This window comes from Parasteatoda tepidariorum, chromosome 3 (genome assembly GCF_043381705.1).
Source record: "Parasteatoda tepidariorum isolate YZ-2023 chromosome 3, CAS_Ptep_4.0, whole genome shotgun sequence".
Taxonomy (NCBI): Eukaryota; Metazoa; Arthropoda; class Arachnida; order Araneae; family Theridiidae; genus Parasteatoda; species Parasteatoda tepidariorum.
Genome location: NC_092206.1, coordinates 94789590 through 94807671, shown reverse-complemented (window position 1 = coordinate 94807671; position 18082 = coordinate 94789590). Strand labels below are relative to the sequence as shown.

General features: G+C 30.7%; 1 long non-coding RNA gene across 1 annotated transcript in view; it reads left to right on the top strand.

Annotated features, from left to right (window-relative positions):
* Positions 1-16716, top strand: part of LOC122271986 (uncharacterized) — a 118771-nt gene extending 102055 nt beyond the window's left edge. Inside the window, exon 4 of the long non-coding RNA XR_006226714.2 lies at positions 16590-16716. This is a non-coding gene — a long non-coding RNA (uncharacterized lncRNA). The remainder of the gene's footprint in view (positions 1-16589) is intronic.
* Positions 16717-18082: the final 1366 nt, after the last annotated feature.

The following is an 18082-nucleotide window of genomic DNA, read 5'->3' as shown; positions in this document are numbered from 1 at the left end:
TAGAATAAAAAACAAATTTTTCAATAAATATTGAGATAAGCCTATTACGATTAATCTCTTATAATTTTTGAATCCCACGTCTTTAAATTCATTTATTTAATTTACATCAACATCTTCGAACTTGATTATCTAGTGAATAAAAAAGCGTTTAAATGATTCGTGTTTTCATCAAGTAGATATTTCCCCCCCCCCCATTCGAATTGGAATATTTCAAGAATGTAGATTGCTTTTTATACAATATAAAGAAGTTCTTTTTGCTCTGTCATATAAAGATACAACTCTTTTATTAACAAAAAAGCAAAAATCAGAAAAAAGGGTATTATTTTTTTTTTTCGTTATTTCCACCAGACAACTTATCAACCTGCAGTCTTTTCAACTCAAATTTGTTCTATTTGCTACATTTAATGTGTTCTTTCCCCTCCCCCCTCTTACTGTTTTCGTGTTAAAAAGTAGAGATCTTTATCGTTTAAAGAGTGGAGAGAGAGAGAGAGAGAGAGAGAGAGAAAAAAAAATTTCACTTCATTTTTTTCGCAAGAACCGCTACTTTTTTATCCTTTTATTTCCCGTAATTTTTTCTCTCTCTCACATTTTTTTTTTCCTTCATGTTATCTAGATTCAAAACAGTGTATTTCGTCATCGGTTAAATTTGAGTGACACGTAATTTAAGGAGATCGTTTGGAAATAATGATATTCTCAAGAATACTTTTTTTTCCTTCTCCTAAAATAGGATAGAATAAAAATAAACATGTCTTTAACATTGTCCACAAAATGTTTTCTGATCTAAAAAAAATGTTTCGTTTTAATTTTATTATAGAACTTAACTCCTCATAAAATGCGATTTTGACATTGTATCAAAATAAAATGCAGTGATTCTGATCTATATTTTTTCAAGTTAAACTTTATTGTGATATAATTTAAGTCCTGATACGAAATAAAATAACGTTCTCCCCAAAATAAAATGTAATTATTCTAATCTTTGTATTTTTTTTGAAATAATTGCATTAATAATTAAATTTTCAGTAAATATGCTTTTAACGTTATAAAAAAATATAATGATTCTGATTTATATTTTTTCGAATTAATTACATTGCAATTCCGAGAAAATTTCTGAGTAGTACTAATAATAGTTCCGTGCAAAAAAAATTGAGGCTTTCAAAAAATGTTTATTCAGGTAAATAAAAATAGAAATCAGAAACTAAAACACATTTCAAGATGTCTTATCTTTTTACAGCATTATACAGAAAAAATGAGTTGTAAATTCTTTCACCTTAATCATTAATAACCATATTGAAGTCGTTTTGGCACAGATTCTATGGGAGATTTGAGTGTCGGAAGCTGTTTTTTCCCATATTTTTTACCATATCTTCCTCACTTTATGCTTTTCTTCTTTGATAGATATGATACAAACTAGAGTCAGTGAAGTTATTTTTACGATAAAACATAAAGTAAAAATCATTAATTTAGATGCCTATATACTGATTCTTAAAATAAAATTAGTTTTTTAATGAATCATATACACAGAGAGAATAATAAGGCGAATTCCAATTAGGCTTAACAGAGCAGAAGCGGATAGGAATTAAACACTTCACAATTATTTAATACACTTGACAGATATTTAAAATAGAAATGTAATTATCTTTATTACACTATTGAAAACATACATTTTGTAATGGCGAACTTTGGCGTCTGTCGACTTTCAGCAGAATGGAAGCAAACAACAAATTCACGCCAACTCGACAAACTTTTGTAACATACATTTTGTAACTTTTGTAAACAAACTTCTGGCGATATTTAAATAGTATACCAAAATTAGTATTTTCGCAATGCAAAATAATGTACTGGGAGCACAATAAAAAAACGGGCTAACTCGAATAACTTTTGATCTAATTATCAGATCTTCACTTTCTGGGACGCATTCTTAAAGGATTTAGGGTTTGACCTCAAATATGCTAATCAATTAGCGCAGACGCTATTTTATGAAATCAGACATAAAAACGTAGTTTCTCTGAATAATTATACCTTTTTTTTCAACGGATTTGGATTTCTGATCCCTGAGATTTAGGGGGTAGCCGCAATATGGGAATTAGAGAACTAGTAGTTGGATCAGAAGAGCCGTCCTAAGTTTGGATCCCTTAATGTTAATTTTACGTTTTGCGTATTTCGCTGCATCTCAAGAACTTCATAAGCGAATTGAACAATTTTTTGCACACGATTATAAAATTCATTTATCCATAGATAATTGCATGCAAAAAAATAATTATATCCATTAATAGTAATATATCCATTAAATATATCCATTAAATATATCCATTTTTTTATTGTTTTATTTAATATTGGTTCAAAACAATTTTGAATTGTTCGGTATATAATTTCTTACATCGTTTTAAAGAATGTAATTTTACGTGAAGAAATAAAAAATTTGAGTGAATTTTTTCGATTAATATTAAATAAAATAATAAAAAGTAATAAATATTTATTAAAACTGATTTTTTGCATGGAATTATCTTTGGACAAACGAATTTTATAATTGTGTGTAAAAAAAAATTCTCTTTTAAATTTCTCGAGATATAGCGAAATGCGCAAAAGTAAAATTATCATTAAGGGGCTCAAACTTTGGAGCGCTCTCCTGACCAAACTATTAGGACCCAATTTTTTAGATTGCGGCTACCCCTAATAAATTGGGGGTCAAAAATACGAATACCCTTAAGTTTTATCAGTTAAATTTAACTGTTACGGATATATATTCTTGATAATATCAACCGTAATACGTAGCAGCAACGGGTATCTGAATATCATAACATTGCATATAACTGAAGCATTTTCATGTAACCGTTATTTATGTGAAATGGATCTTATGAACTGGGAAATTAATTGTACGGGACGCATTATTGCTACACCAAACTTTCCTTGACTAAGTGATTTCAGTCTCAAAAGTACGATAATGATACAACGTTCCGTGACAATGTAATTGTGCTACAATATTGCATGTCTGTAACGGGTACATGTACCTAATAATATGACACATAACAAGTTACTGTAACTGTTACATGTACCTGATAACACTACATGTATCTGCACAGGGTACGTGTAACTATTATTAATATGGAATGTATTTCCTAGAATATGTGTTTTTTGGAATTAATTGTATTGCACCCATGTCTCTATACCAATCTTTCCTGGACTAAACAATTTTACTTACAAAAGTGTGACTGTGATTTTTAATAAGTCTAATTATCGCTTAAAACGTAGTCAATTTACAAGACAAAGTTCATTAATTTGTAACACTTGAATCTAACAATTATTTATTTTGTACTCAACATTCAAAACATGTTCCTTAAAAAGAAGTTTTTTGTTCTATTTCTAGTTGAAACTTTTTCTCCTAATTGAAACAATTGCGAAATGCTATGTTTCAATGTCTTGCACTTTTCGCCAAATCACCAAGAAATTTAGCACAAGCGTTGTCTTCGCTGACTAAAGTTTATTTTTTTTTCTTCTTTAGAAAGCAGCATTGCTTCTTTTTTCTTCTTCTTTTATTCCATTAAGGTACAGCCAGGTGACGGAAGAAGAATAAAACGACGGAAACGGTCTCAGATCAAATGGAAGGCGTCATAAATCAAATGCTAACAAACAAAATTTAACGAGTTTGGCATTGATGAACGTTCGCCAAGCCCACGAGACACAGACAATAGTAGATCCCGTAAGATTTAATGGAACATCCAAAGGGATAAAAACAATTAGACTTCATACAACTGATGCCAGATTCTTTCTTAATGAACCTCTCGGCCGATGAAGGGAGGAGGGAAAAAAAAGGAAGAAAAATATCTGAAACGTTGATTGATATACTATAAGAGCCGAAGTTCTAAAATTGAAAGCATCGCAATTTTGATGTCTGCAGACAACTCTAAAAAGGCGGGTGCGTAACACAGATTTAAACTTTAAGCTTTAACTACAATTGAGTTTTAATATGATCAACCGTAAAAATTTGTGAGCTAATTTTAACTCTGTTTAGAGACAGGAATGTCAGTGACGTAATGTGGGTATATCGATCCTGATTAGTTTTGAAATGTGGCATTTGTTAACGTTTTCAACTGTTCTTTCCATTTTATTTCGGGTAAGACAAGCCCGTCAAGTATCAATTTTCTTAAGTGACACATTCTATATTCTTACACAAAGATTCTTCCATGGAGATTTCAATTCTTTTATGACATATTTCTTACTTAACACAAGTACAGGCATGAAGCCACGTAGAATATAAACAAACTAATTATGCATCGAAGTTGCCAGGTACACAAAGCAAAAATTTATCACGGTTAAAATGAAATACAAAAACAAAAATCCAAGTCAGGTAAAAAGGTGTAGACGAGAAGGAATTATATTTCAACAAATTCGATGTGCTATACAGCGCTGTATTTAATCAACTAAATTAACATTCTGACTTCTGCGGAGAAACTTAGCTCAAGTTTAACAGGCCATTTTGCTTATAAACGATCACCTGGAGCTGGCGTCATAAGTCACATGTGTGGGTATCTGTGATCTTCTTGAAGTGCAAGTACCCAATCAACATTTTTTGCAAATGTTTCGATAAACACTATAAATCCCCCCCCCCAATTTAAAAGGGCCATAGACATTCATGATGTTAACTGAACCATTGCAACAACAAAAAAGTTGTTTTATTTTATTTTTAAATAGTGTCACATATGTTTGCAAATCAAAATAAAAGCATAAAGATAATATTCAATGTCAGGAAAAGATAACTTATTATGAAAGAATTTTAGAAGAAGCAATTTAGTGATTGGATGCACGTCTAAAGTAGTAAAGTACGAAACCATGTAGAATATTAACCAAAAATCTATGAAACTAAGTATTATAAATTCATTTATTTATTCTTAAAATGATGTTTCAAGTACGTTCTTGCTCTTTTATGAAATATATCTGTAACAAAATTCCTTTTTTTTTCCATTCGTGTAGCATAAAAATATCTAAATCATGCAGCGTATGTAACGCTGATAGTTTTTCCCATAAATTTATAGTTTAGAAAAAACTTGATATATAAAGTTTCGATGAAAAAAAATGATTGTGTTAATTTTATTTCAATCGAAAAATATGTTGAATAAATTGTGAATATTTAGTATATATATGAAATAAATATCAACAGAATTCAGATAGGTGATAAGAACTTTATTATTTTTGCTATAGTGTTATATATTCATTAATAATTAAAAACAAAAATATACAAATATTACGTATAAATGCTTGTCTTTTTTTCTGTATTTACTCAGTATTTGGTCTGAACTTGTCGCTGAACGCTATTTTGAGTCTCTTTTAATTCCACAACAGTTGACACCAGGGTTCTGAAATTTGGACATCGACAAGCAATTTTGCCCCCTACCCCCATTCTAAAAACTCGTTCAAAAATCCGTGCAAAAGAAATGATAGAAAATGATTTTTTTTTGTGGTATTTTAACATTAGTCATTGTTATAAATAAAATTGTAAGACGATTCTGTTTAACATTTTATCGCACGTTCTATAATGTTTAATTATTTTTTACAACTTTAGTCACCAACGTGATTGGCTACGTCCCTGAATTAGCATTTCTAAAGTTTCATTTTGTTTATTATAGTTGTGTTTTTGAAACGTGTTTCCGGAGAAAAAAAAAATAGATGCCATTTTTTCCAAAACTTAATAAGTCTTAAGACAAAAAAAAAAAAAAAGTGAGGTAAAACAGTTTAAAAACAGCAACTAATCTGTAGGTCTGCACAAAAAGTCATAAATAAAATATTGTGCGTTATTTATAAAATTCGTGTTCATATTGCCTTGGCTAAATTTCTAGGTGCAATGTTCATTTTATATAAAGTTTCTCTTAAAATAAGTCGCAAGAATTTCTTATAAAAGTTTTTAAAGAAAGCAGGTGAAAATTCGGTGGTTTCGTATAACAATAATACCAAATAAGCCAACGACTTTTATTTACTTTCGTTAAAAATTTTCTAAGACATTTTTGTAACATATTTTAAGATAAACTTTTTGTAGAATAAAAATAATGCCTTGGAAAATTAGTTAAGATATTTAACACCGGCCACCGATCCACTTGCCTTTTCACGTTAATGACTAAACTCATAAAAAAAAAAAATAATAAATAAATAAAAAAATAAAAAAACTCGATTTTTATAAATTACACTCAATCTTTTATTTATTAATTTTTCGTGCCGAGCCATACTGATTGTTTGTTAAAATTTTCTAAATTATTTTATTTTTATTCAGAATCGATTATGTTTTGCTGCTTTTCAGGATAAATATAAGGGAAAATTGGTTAAGACCGAGTACCTCAATTGTACTTCAATTGTTCGGAAATTAGCTCTGTTTTCTAGTGGACAAACTCGGAATTATACTTCACTATCCAAAAAGAAGACCTACCATGTTGGCGAGTTTATAATTAACGTTGTTTTCCAAAGCTCTATCGCCAAGGAAAATTTTTTAAAAAAGCCATAATTTAAGTGCATTTGAAGCAATGCAATGATTTTAAACCATATACATAATCTTGCCGTGAAGAATTATCTAGGCTTTAGAACAGACAAATATTTTTAATGTCATTAAACTTATTTAAAAATTACCAATTTGGTGATATTTTTCCATTTAGAAGAAAATTATCAAAATCGCTCCCTTAGTCTCAGTTTTTGCAAATTTTTATGAGCCCAAGTAATGCAGAGTTGGAGTAAGTTTTTAAATATTAAAAATTTGACCACAAACGCTTTTCATTTTCACAAAACTACGGCCTTTTTCTATATTGACGTTTTGCGCCATTTTCAGAATAAGCGTTGACAGAGTTGGCCATAGATAGGCTAATCTTGACCTCACAGTCATGAATAACTGTTGCAAACTCACAGCAGTTATGAAAATGGCACATTATTCACAAAAAAGCATCATTTCATATTATGACGAAGCCTTCAAAAAGCAGTCTTGTTTTATACTATTCTTATTTACACGTCATTACAGTTATAAAAATTATTTTCTGTCCAACTTATTGTGTGTTTACTAAAGGTTCATTTCCTAATAAACGATGCGAATTTAGTCTAACAATAGCACTATTCTGTTTTATTTTGAAAACTTCTGCTCTCGGGATAAAATCGGTACTACGTGGTTTTTTTCCCACTCTACTTTGATGTATGTCTATGCTGGATCCACGAAAGCTGCAGTGCAGTAGAGGAAGAAGATAACTTCATACAAGACTGAACAAAGATTTTACGGGTCCCAGGACAAATTTTATTTCGGACACCTTCGTCAAAGCACAAAATTAACCTTATTTTCATATTTTGTCGAATGTTTAAAGATCCCAAAAAAAATTTTAGTGTTTATATGGAAATAAATACATTCTGTGCTATTTTACTTTTAAGAAAATAATGAGCACTATGTATTTTTGGAAGCACTAAGGAATTTCTGCCGTGTCCTCCGCAGCCTGATGCGACAGTCCCTTTCCCCCAATGAGTACAGCTTTGACAATATAACATTTCATTTACAATCACAATTTTCTTAAATTGTCATGTTGAATAGAAATATTTAAAGTTTTTTTTTACTGCAATTCTAGTATTTCCAATCCTTACAAAAAATAAGGTGTTTTTGAGATAGTTTTGAGGTTGACAAATGTAAAAATGGTTTAGTCTATGCAGGATTCAACTTCGGGAAAGTAATCTTTCATTAAATTGTTAGCGTTTTGATATTTTTCAAAAACATTTTTTTATCATTTGAAACTTCATTTTTTACTCTATGCAGGATCAAGCTCTGGAAAAGTAATCCTTCAATAAATTATTTGCGTTTTGGTGTGTTAAAAAACATTTTTTATCACTTGCAGTTTCATGATTCACTCTAGGATTACGTTAACTCACTTTTCCTTAAGTTTCAATTCGGTTATGTAGTTGGAAACAAATTACTATGACGAATTTTTCCGAACCTTTCGATTTAATTTTTTCAAATTAAGGCCAATATTAAGTATGCTTTTTAACCCTTTCTTTCGTGATATTTCGATGTCAATTTTACTTTCAAGCTACTTTTCCTAAAGGGTTACGCATCCAGACTCAGCAACAAAGCGTTTAACAAATAATTCATCAAAGGCACGCGCCACATGGCGCTAACTCTGATCTTGGCGATTTATGACTTCCATTCTTCACAGCCAAAAGTGACTACTCCTTTCAAAAGGTGTCACGGGAGATGGATTTGGTGTCACATATCTTCATCTAGTGTCACTATTTTTTCAAAAAATTTTCAAATTTATTGGTCTGGCAAGCCGCACCCTTCTCCAAAATTCGATGGACTCCATACAATGGTGATCAAAAATGAAACACAGACGAGGATTTGATATATAAGTCCTTCTGGCTATTTCTGAAGCGTGTCGCCTGACATCCGTTCTGTCGCCAAAAAGGGTGAAAGTTCAAAGACCTCGTCACATGACTGTCAAATATTGATGCATGTTCCGCACTTTACCAAGAGAGAATTTGTCATGTCGTTTAGATCATTACGAGTAAAGCCAGACTTTTTAGTTTTGCCACTGATATACTTAGACAAACAGCTACAGCTGAATAGTAATGAATCGAATAGTTATTTAAGCATGGTCTCGTATGTGTAGAGTAGAGTCGGGTAGCGTGGTGACACCGGGTACCGCGATTGTGTCGAAATTCGTTTTGTTTCCTATCAGATAAACCCTAACCTCAGATAAACTTTACCAGTCAAGAAGAAGGACGTCTGGTGGCTGAGTGGTAGTGCATCGTGCTCTCGTGCCACAAGTCTTTGGTTCGATCCTCGAGGCGGGCAATGTTGACTCAACCTTTCATCCCTTCAGCGGGTCGATAAAATGAGTATCAAGCTTGCTTGGGAACTGGGGGTCCGCGTTTGACTGACCGCCTAACCAGAACATCTGTTCTTGTATCCCAGAGCCCAATGTCAATAAAACTGAGATGGGCACAGTAGGTCTTGGCCCTCTATGGGCTGTCGCGCCACTGAGTTTAGTTCAGTCAAGAAGAAGGACCTACCACATTGCCCTATTGTTGATTAATTCAAGACAAGTTTTTTCCTTTTTTGCTATGTCAATTCCCTCATGTTTTTTTTTTTAAATTAGCCTTATTTATTGGCCATGACGGTTAAGAAATTTTGTTTAGTCCAGCTTATTGTACGGTTATTAGAGATACATACCCTTACAAATAATTAAGATTAAGTCTAATCGTAGCATTGGTCTGTTTCGCTTTGATAACCTCTGCTTTCGGGATACTACTCGGCTTCGTCTATCCCATTCAGGGCCCATCAGGAAAAATATAACTTCATTCAATGCTAAACAGAGGTTTTACGAGCCCCAAGACAAAATTTATTGCGGACCTCGTCCTCAAAGCACAAAAAGTCTTTTTTTTCCATATTTTGTAGAACTCTTTGAAGAAAGACCTTTTATACAAAATTGTTAATTTTTATGTAGATATGGGGAAATTCTCTGTCATATCCTTTTAAAAAAGCTAATTTTAAAGGCACTATATTTTTTGTGAGCAAATTTAGTTGGGCTCTCAGCAGTTTCGGGCCCCGAAACAATTATTCCTCCCTTTAGTACTGCCTTGACTGCATCACGTGTAAATTCAAGTATATTTTTCCTAAATTGTCAAATGAAATAGAAATGTCTGTCACTTCTTCACAGTAATTCTAGTATTTCTAAATTTCCCAAGGAGAGCTAACGTTTGCACCCGGTCTTACCAAGTGATTTGAGTTTTTCAAGGAAAAAAAAAAACATTATAAAAAAAAAAATACATCTATGTTTTTTCAAGAATGATGTATTTTATTTTATCACCTTTCAAAATAATCTTTTTCAACTTTAATGATACAACAAACATTAATGATAACCAAGCTGAATGCTCGTATTTAAATATTCTAATTCTTCAATCCCTCCTCCCCTCCTATCATTTAAATTAGTTTGAAACAATATATTAACCAAATTTTTGTCAGCGTCCAGCTGTTTTCCGCACTTTCTTTTGAATTTTAATTATTTTCAAAAGATGTCCAGAATATTAGCCAAGAAATAAATTTTAAAAATTTAAAATCTGTCCGAGCCATTAAACCACGTAGGTCGTAGGGAGTATGAGACATCGTAGTAGACAGAAGAAATATTAAAATTATTTCCATCTCTGTTGTGAATAAACTCATTCCAATGTTCCATTAAGTGTTGTGGTGCTTTCTTCAGTCGTAATTTGAGTATCGTATGATGTATATGTTACAGTGAATGACAGAAATCAAGAGAATGTCGACTTCCACCGGTGAATGTCAACAATCACATAGTCGTTTGGATGAATGTCCGAAATATTTGTTATATCCGATTTGATATTAATTTATCCGTTGATATTATTATATTTATTCATTATTTGAATATCTGCTGAGGACAGATTAGAAGAAACATCAGTGTTCGGAGTACAGGTTAAATGCATACCGGGCAGTGGCACTTAATTTCAAAAAACATTGATGTTGGGCATACCGGGCAGTGGCACTTAACTAGACCACTTAGTGCAGGGATGGCGAACCAATGGCACGCGTGCCACTTATGGCACAAGACACACTATTTTGGGCACGCCGCCGATCACAATTGTTATTACACAAATGTTATTACACTATGAAGCATATGTAACAGCTAAATTAAAATTAAAAAAATAAACAAAATAATAAACCATTATTAATAAAAAAAATTAACTATTAATGCTAAATAAACAATTAATAACCATAAAAAACAAGCTAACAATAAATAACTAACAAAAAAAATAACAGACCTGCTTAAACTAACACCTTACAACCTAATATAAGTTATTTGTCATCTAATCTGCAACAACAGAAGTCACACTGATGTTACTTTATGTTGTTTTAAGACATGGCAAAATGCATTTTTTTTCAATGTAAATAAAGAGTTTTGAGTTGATAGTATTTAGTATTATTATTTTCCCAATAATCACGAAGTCAAAATTATTTGACGGCACGTCTATGACCTCATTAAAAAATTTTTTAGAAGCATTGGCACGTTGGTGTATAAAGGTTCGCCACCCTTGACCTAGTGTATACTTCGGACATTTACCAAAGCGACTGAGTGTCAACATTCAGTTAACAACCACAAATTTCGATCATTCACAATAACATGTATATGTTATTGCTCGAAAAAGGCAACCTTCGTCACAAATAAATGACAGTATGTGGAACCATTAGGATGAAAAAATAACAGAGGTCTGAGGTTCTGTCCTCGACTCAGGCAAGGTTTAGTCATCTTTTCATCAATAAAATCAGTTCAGTCAATAAAATTAGATCCACGCATGCTTGGAAATTAATCGTTGCACGTTTGGCTGATCACGCAACCGAAAATCGAGTCAGTATGTTTAGTTTTATAAGTTGGTATTGGAGCTGCATGTTTAGTTTTATAGGTTGAAATTCGAACATTTATAGTGTCGCCACCACAGTTCTGATTTAAGCAACTGTTTTTATTTTTTTTATCTCCGTTGTAATAAATTAATTCACACTAAGTGTTTTATTCAGTCTTTCAGGATTCATTTATGTTCTTTCAGGATCTTTCATGTAAAGTTTATTCACAATGATCCGCGATGCGATGATTTAATGGTTAAAGCATTGAGTTTTTAGTGTGAAGGACTGAGGTTCGATTCACGTTGGGGGCTTTAGGCTCACCCAGCTTATGATCGATGGATACCAGCTTGACTAGGGAGGCTTGTGCGCATTGCTGGCCACATTGCCACAATCATGTCGTAGGTCATGAAATGGTGGAGCCTTAAACTCTATGACCTTCTGGCCTACGACTGGCTGTTGCGGGAATGCTTTAATTTGTTTTATTCTTAAAGTTTAAAATAAAAAATAATATTAGAGACTTGCATCACACTAAAATGTGTATATTTATTCTCAATATGTGTATGTGTATATTAAATGTGCAATTATTTCTCAATAAGAAAATAATATGCATCAAAATTCAAGTCTAAAATATAAATAAGAAAAAAACTGCTAAATATTATTAAGGTATCGTTGCGTGAACTGAAAAAAAGAATGTAGTGGGGGGTGGGGGTGAGGAAGGATAGAAATCAGGTATTGAGAAGAACGTACGCCTCAATGCATTACTAAAGAATATTTTTTTTCCTTCGAACCGAACCTTTTCCAGCATTTGTCAGAATTGGAATTTTTGATGTCTCCCTCATTTCCGGTACAAGATGGGTTGAGCAGTTTATTTATTAGTTATTTATTCCCCCCTCCCTTTTTTTCCAACCATACATTCGAAAGAGGCTGCTCTTATAGCTCATGGGCATGAAAAAAAAAACGTTCTTATCGTAGGCGTTTGACAGTTTGCTAAGTAGAAAGGAATAATGGTAGTTGTACAAAAAAAAAAAAAAAAANAAAAAAAAAAAAAAAAAAAAAAAAAAAAAAAAAAAAAAAAAAAAAAAAAAACTGCGAGACCTAATAAGCTCGTTTTAATAGCAAAAATTATTTTGGTTTTAGGTTAAGACGGAAAAAAGTAATAAAATTCCCGAAAAATGAATTTAGTAGAACTGCGTTTAGGTCAATCTTTTTCTTGTAGAGCATCTTTCAATATCATAATCAGGGGTATACAAAAGCATTTATTTATTTGGTTAAAGGTTTAAGTTGTAAGAAAAGAAAACAATAAAATTCCTTAAAAACAAGCCAAGTCTAATTATGCTAGCATATTGTGTAATGGAAAGTACCATAACCACAGGGCTCGGAATTATCGAGTGGTTCGTAGGTCTGATGCTACTAAACGGGGCTGCCATGAACACATATTTTTGGAAAGGTGGAAATTACCATTTTGCCGAATGAAATTTTTAGTTTGACAGAATCATAATTACCTTCAATTAAAAAAAAATTTCCTCACAATTATAAAATTCATTTATCCAAAGATAATTCCATGCAAAGAATAATTCTTAGTAAATTATTTATTATTTTTTGTTATTTTATAGAATAATAGTCGAAAAAATTTGAATTGTAAGGTATAAAATTTTTTACATCATTTTAAAGTATGCAATTTTGCGTGGCAAAGTGCAAAATTTGAGTGAAATCGGTTGAATAGTTGAATTTTGAAATCGAATTTTTTTTAAAAATCGTATATTTAAAATTTGATTTCTCAGGAACTATTCAACCGATTTTGTTCAAATTTTGTACTTTGCAATGCATAACACATACTTTAAAATGATTTAAAAAAATTTTATACCTTATAGTTAAAATTTTTTTCCTTCTACTGTTTTATTAAATAATAAATATTAACTGAAATTTATTTTTTTGCATGGAATTGTCTTTGGATAGACGAATTTTATAATTGCGTGCAAATTTTTTCTATGAGCTTAAAAATTTCTCGGTCAAGGCGAAATAAGCAAAAAGTGAAATTAATATTAAGAGGACCAAACTTTGGATCGCTCTCCTGACCGAAGTACAGGGACCCTATTTCCCAGATTGCGAGTACCCTCCTATATTTAGGGAGTCAAAAATCCAAATCCGTTGAAAAAAAGGTATATTTATTCATAGAAAGTACGTTTTGTGTCTTTTTTCGTTATTTAAAATATCGTCCGTTTGGCTCTATTAATTAGCATATTTGAAGTCACTCCCTCGAATTATTAAGATTGAGTCTTAGAACGTTAAGATATGATCATTAGATCATAAGTTATTCAGCGTGGTCCGTTTCCTTTTTGGTGTACTGTACTCCTCAATTTTTTAAGAAAAATCTTTATTTTTTTTTTGTTTTTGTTTGCTTGAAACTTTATGTTAGCTTCAAATAAAGTATAATTATACTTTTAATATCTTTTATTATCCCTCTCCATTAAAGTCAGAACTAATTATTTCCCACAATGATTTAAGCGAATTAATTAGGAGTTTTCTAATTTGGGAATGATAATGTACTGATGAACTCCTGGAAAAAAATGTGAAAGCATCATTCTCTTGGAATGTCTTCACAGTGTTTTGTTTTTATGTTTGTTTGAAAAAAAGATCTCACTTTTTTTCGCTCGTTTTCCCAAGCCGCGAGCAAAAATGACATTTTTTAAATGTCTTTTTTTTTAAAATTAAACCTGTCATTTCACTTTTTTTTTTAAAAAAAAATTATCTTTACAAGTATGTGATTATTTAAAAATTTAAACCTGAATCACACTAAAAAAAGACTCTGATTGCACATAAAAATTTGAGGCTATTATTTCTAATCAAGAAATAATTCATATTTATTTTCTCTAAACACACTGAGCAAATAAGTGTCAACATAGCTCCGAAACAAATGATAGTCGAATTTGAAAACTCCATTTATTCAAAATTGAAACAGCGTGTACTCATTTTTGAGTGAAATGCATAGTCTTAAAAGTGACATGCATGTTCGTTGACTGCCGTCGGGATTTGAACCAAGGATCTTCGAGATCGTAACACAATGCTCTAACCACTATAGTTGTACACAACAGTCCAGGAAGAGTTAGGAAGCTTCATATAGTGGATGCCGCAATGACACAAATGACATACATTCCTTTCGCTTAAAAGTTATTCATATGTAGCAAAATAAGCAGAAAGTGAAGCAAAAATTACTTAATCTCCTGAGTAAGCTATTGGGACCATATTTCCCAAATTGTAACCCCTTGTATCATTGATGTTATAAATTAGTATACCAGGACGTATCCTTTATTAAAGGAATCCTGATGCGCAGCAGGAGATCCTTGGTTCGAATCCTGTAGGCAGCCAACGAATACTTTCTTCCTCTTACACATATCTCTCTTCACGTCATTTTTGTGAGTATGCACTTTGATTAAAAATGAGTAGCATCATCAGTAATATTTGCTAATTTATAGTTCTTATTTGACAAAAGGGATTTTTGCACATTCTTTAAGGTTTAAATTTTTTTTTAATTCGTTATGTCATATTAACCCGGTGACCAGCATGAATATGATAGCATTGGCGGTTTGCTTCACTAAATGAGTGTTTCAATTTTTATTTGATACTATGTGTTTATTTTGTTTTTAGTTATACTTTTAAAGGGCGAATCTATAAAACTAAATAATTAAAAATCAACATTAAATGAAATAAAAGTAATAAATTATGTGTTAATTTATTGCAGAAATAGTACTAATTCATTTAGGAGAAACTTAACAATTCGTCATACTCTTTTGACGCAGACGATGTTTGATTAAATTTTTTTGTACATAATCATCTAATAAAAAAACATCTATGTTGTAGAAAGAGAAATTAATTGAGAAAAAATACTTATAGTTTTAGGGGAGCCATAAGAAATATATAAAATTAATAAGAGGCTTAATTAATTTTGGTAATATGTACAAAGTTGAAATAAAAATAACATGAGTACTAAGACGAAAAATTTATTTATAAATGATACTAATTACTATTTAAAAATAGATAAAAAATCAAGCCATTATCAAAGCTAATAATGCTTACTTAGTTTTGGTAATATGTACTAATTGAAATGATACAAATATGCCATGTACTATAAAGCAAAATTAATAGAGAAATTGTACTAAATTGTTAAGGAAAAAACGTAGAAAATCGCCAGATTATTATTGACGCCATTGATACTTAATTATATTGGTAATAATTACTAATTAAAATTAAAAATAAGCTACGTTAAAAGCAATATTAATGGAGAAATGGCACTAATCCGCTTAAGAGAAGCGTAAAAAATTGCCAAACTATTATTGACGCCAATAATGTTTAATTAGTTTTGAGAATAAATACTAACTGAAAAAGAAAAAAATATGCTTTATTCTCTTGAATACAATAAAGTAAAATTAATAGAATAAGGACATTCGCTTATGAGAAATGTTAAAAAACACCGCATTATTATTAACGCAAATGATGCTTAAATAATTTTGGTAATAGGCACTACTCGTATTATGGAAATGGTGCAGTTTTATATCATGTTTAGTTTCAGCAGTTTATTTTATATTTTATTTATTTGCTGTTTATTGGTGCAGTACTTACTATGCAAATATAGGTACAATGGATTATATTAGTATAACCTGCATCAATGCTGGAAAGCTTTAATATAGATACTGTGAAGAGAGGTTTTGTACGGTGCCTTTAAAGAGGGATAAGTACCAAAGAAAATCGCTTGATTGTTGCAAATTTTGATTATCTTGAGTTGGTCTCGAGCAATGCAAAATGATACTGAATACAGACGAACTACTATAAACGTGTTTTGCTTTATCGAATAATTTAAAGCCACCGGAAAGAATATAATATAATAATAGATTTAAAAAATGGAATTATTTAAGTTTTATTAATTGTCTTTCAGTTTTGTTCAGGATTCTCGTAGTGTTTAGTACTAATATGTTGGTTGCTTACTCCCCCCACCCCCAAACGAAAAATGGGTATTCAGCTAGACTAAAATACCTTTTTTTTATTTAGTATCTCTATGAGTGATTTTTTTTTATGGAATATGAAAAGTCATTTTTTTACGTTATTTTTCTTTGAGAGTGTTTCATGATGAAAAGGAGAACTTAAAACCAGTAGGCGAAGCTCTTTAGCTTTAAAAACATTTAAAATGGAAAATGAGATTTTGTGCAATTTTAAACACTCTACTTTTTACTTTCAGATTACAGCATGATTTCTGAAAAGTTTTTGAAACTGACTGAAATTAGTACATCAAAACAGGTAATTTCATTTTTATTATTTAAAAAAAAATCGAAAGAAAGAAATACAAATTTTAATAAAGTTTGTTGATTTAAATGGCAATTTAAATTATAATTTAAACATAAATTTAAATCAATTATTATTTTTTTTAAATCATTGATTTTTTTTAAAGATGAAGAAACCAGCAGTTTAAAAATTTACAAAGCATTTACTTATGGATTTTCTAATTAAAATTCTGATTTCAAAAGAAGACAATCTGATTTAAGTCAAATAAATTGGATCTTTTACATTCTTGAAAAAAAAAAAAAAAAATGAACCCCGCATTTTAAGCCTAATCAAGTCCATGGAGGTACTGAGACTGGTTAAAAGATGTTAAAGAATACAAGGCCGAAAAAAATAGATTAAAACTTTTAACCTAATGATTTGATTTTGTCTTGATTTGACCTTTACAGAATGGTTCCAGGAATATAAAATTTAAATAAGTTAATTAATGAATACGAACGAAATTTTAGGTTGTAAAATCAGGCTCTAAAACGTACTTTCTCTGATTATAAATATACTTTTAACGATGGATTCTGTTTTCAAAATATGGAATAGTCGCATACGCTCATTTGTAAAGCACGTTTCAATGAAAATAGTTACAATCAGATTATATATATACAGTGTTTTCACTACAGAGCGAGAACGCGAGAGTCTCGCATATTTTTTTCTTTTCTCGCGTTAAAAAATGACTACCGCGAGAAATTCATGCATTCTATAAACCAATTTCAAAATTCGCGAAATTCTTGCATTTTGAAAAAAATTTCTCATTGCGCTATTTAGAATGAAATCCCTTTCACTTTTCTTCCTGGAACTTTCATTATTTTCAACATCTGCCCCATTATCTAGCTTCCCTATTTACCAGTATTATTCAGAACCTTTAAGAACAACAGAACACCATCCCTCGGAACCTCTTTCAGAACGCATTTCTCTGCAATTACGTGTTTACCATAGGTAAGGTTTCTCCATGTAAGAAGTTCAAATTTTTTGCGCATTAATGTAAAATGGACAAATACATTGCAAAGGAAAATGAAAATGAAACATATGTGAAAATGAAACATATGTGGGTAGAAACGATCAAAACGAAACAAACACGCATTTGAGCAACCTAATGAGAATAGCTGATGAAAAAGTAGATGTAGAACATTTTCCATATGATGATGCAAAAAAAAATATTCAATGCTTTAAAAATTAGAAGATGTTAAAAATGTGTTATAATTAAAGAAATTATTATTTTTTTTTTCAAGTCTCTTTGTGTGTGTTTTTTTTTTCTTTAATTTTTAGATATCTCACTTAACTTTTTGAAATCTCACCCTGTTTTTGAGAAAGGGTGAGAAATTCTCACCCATTTTTTTTTTTGCAATGAATTAAAACATTTATCGCTTTTTTGTTATTATTCTCTTTAATAATAATCTC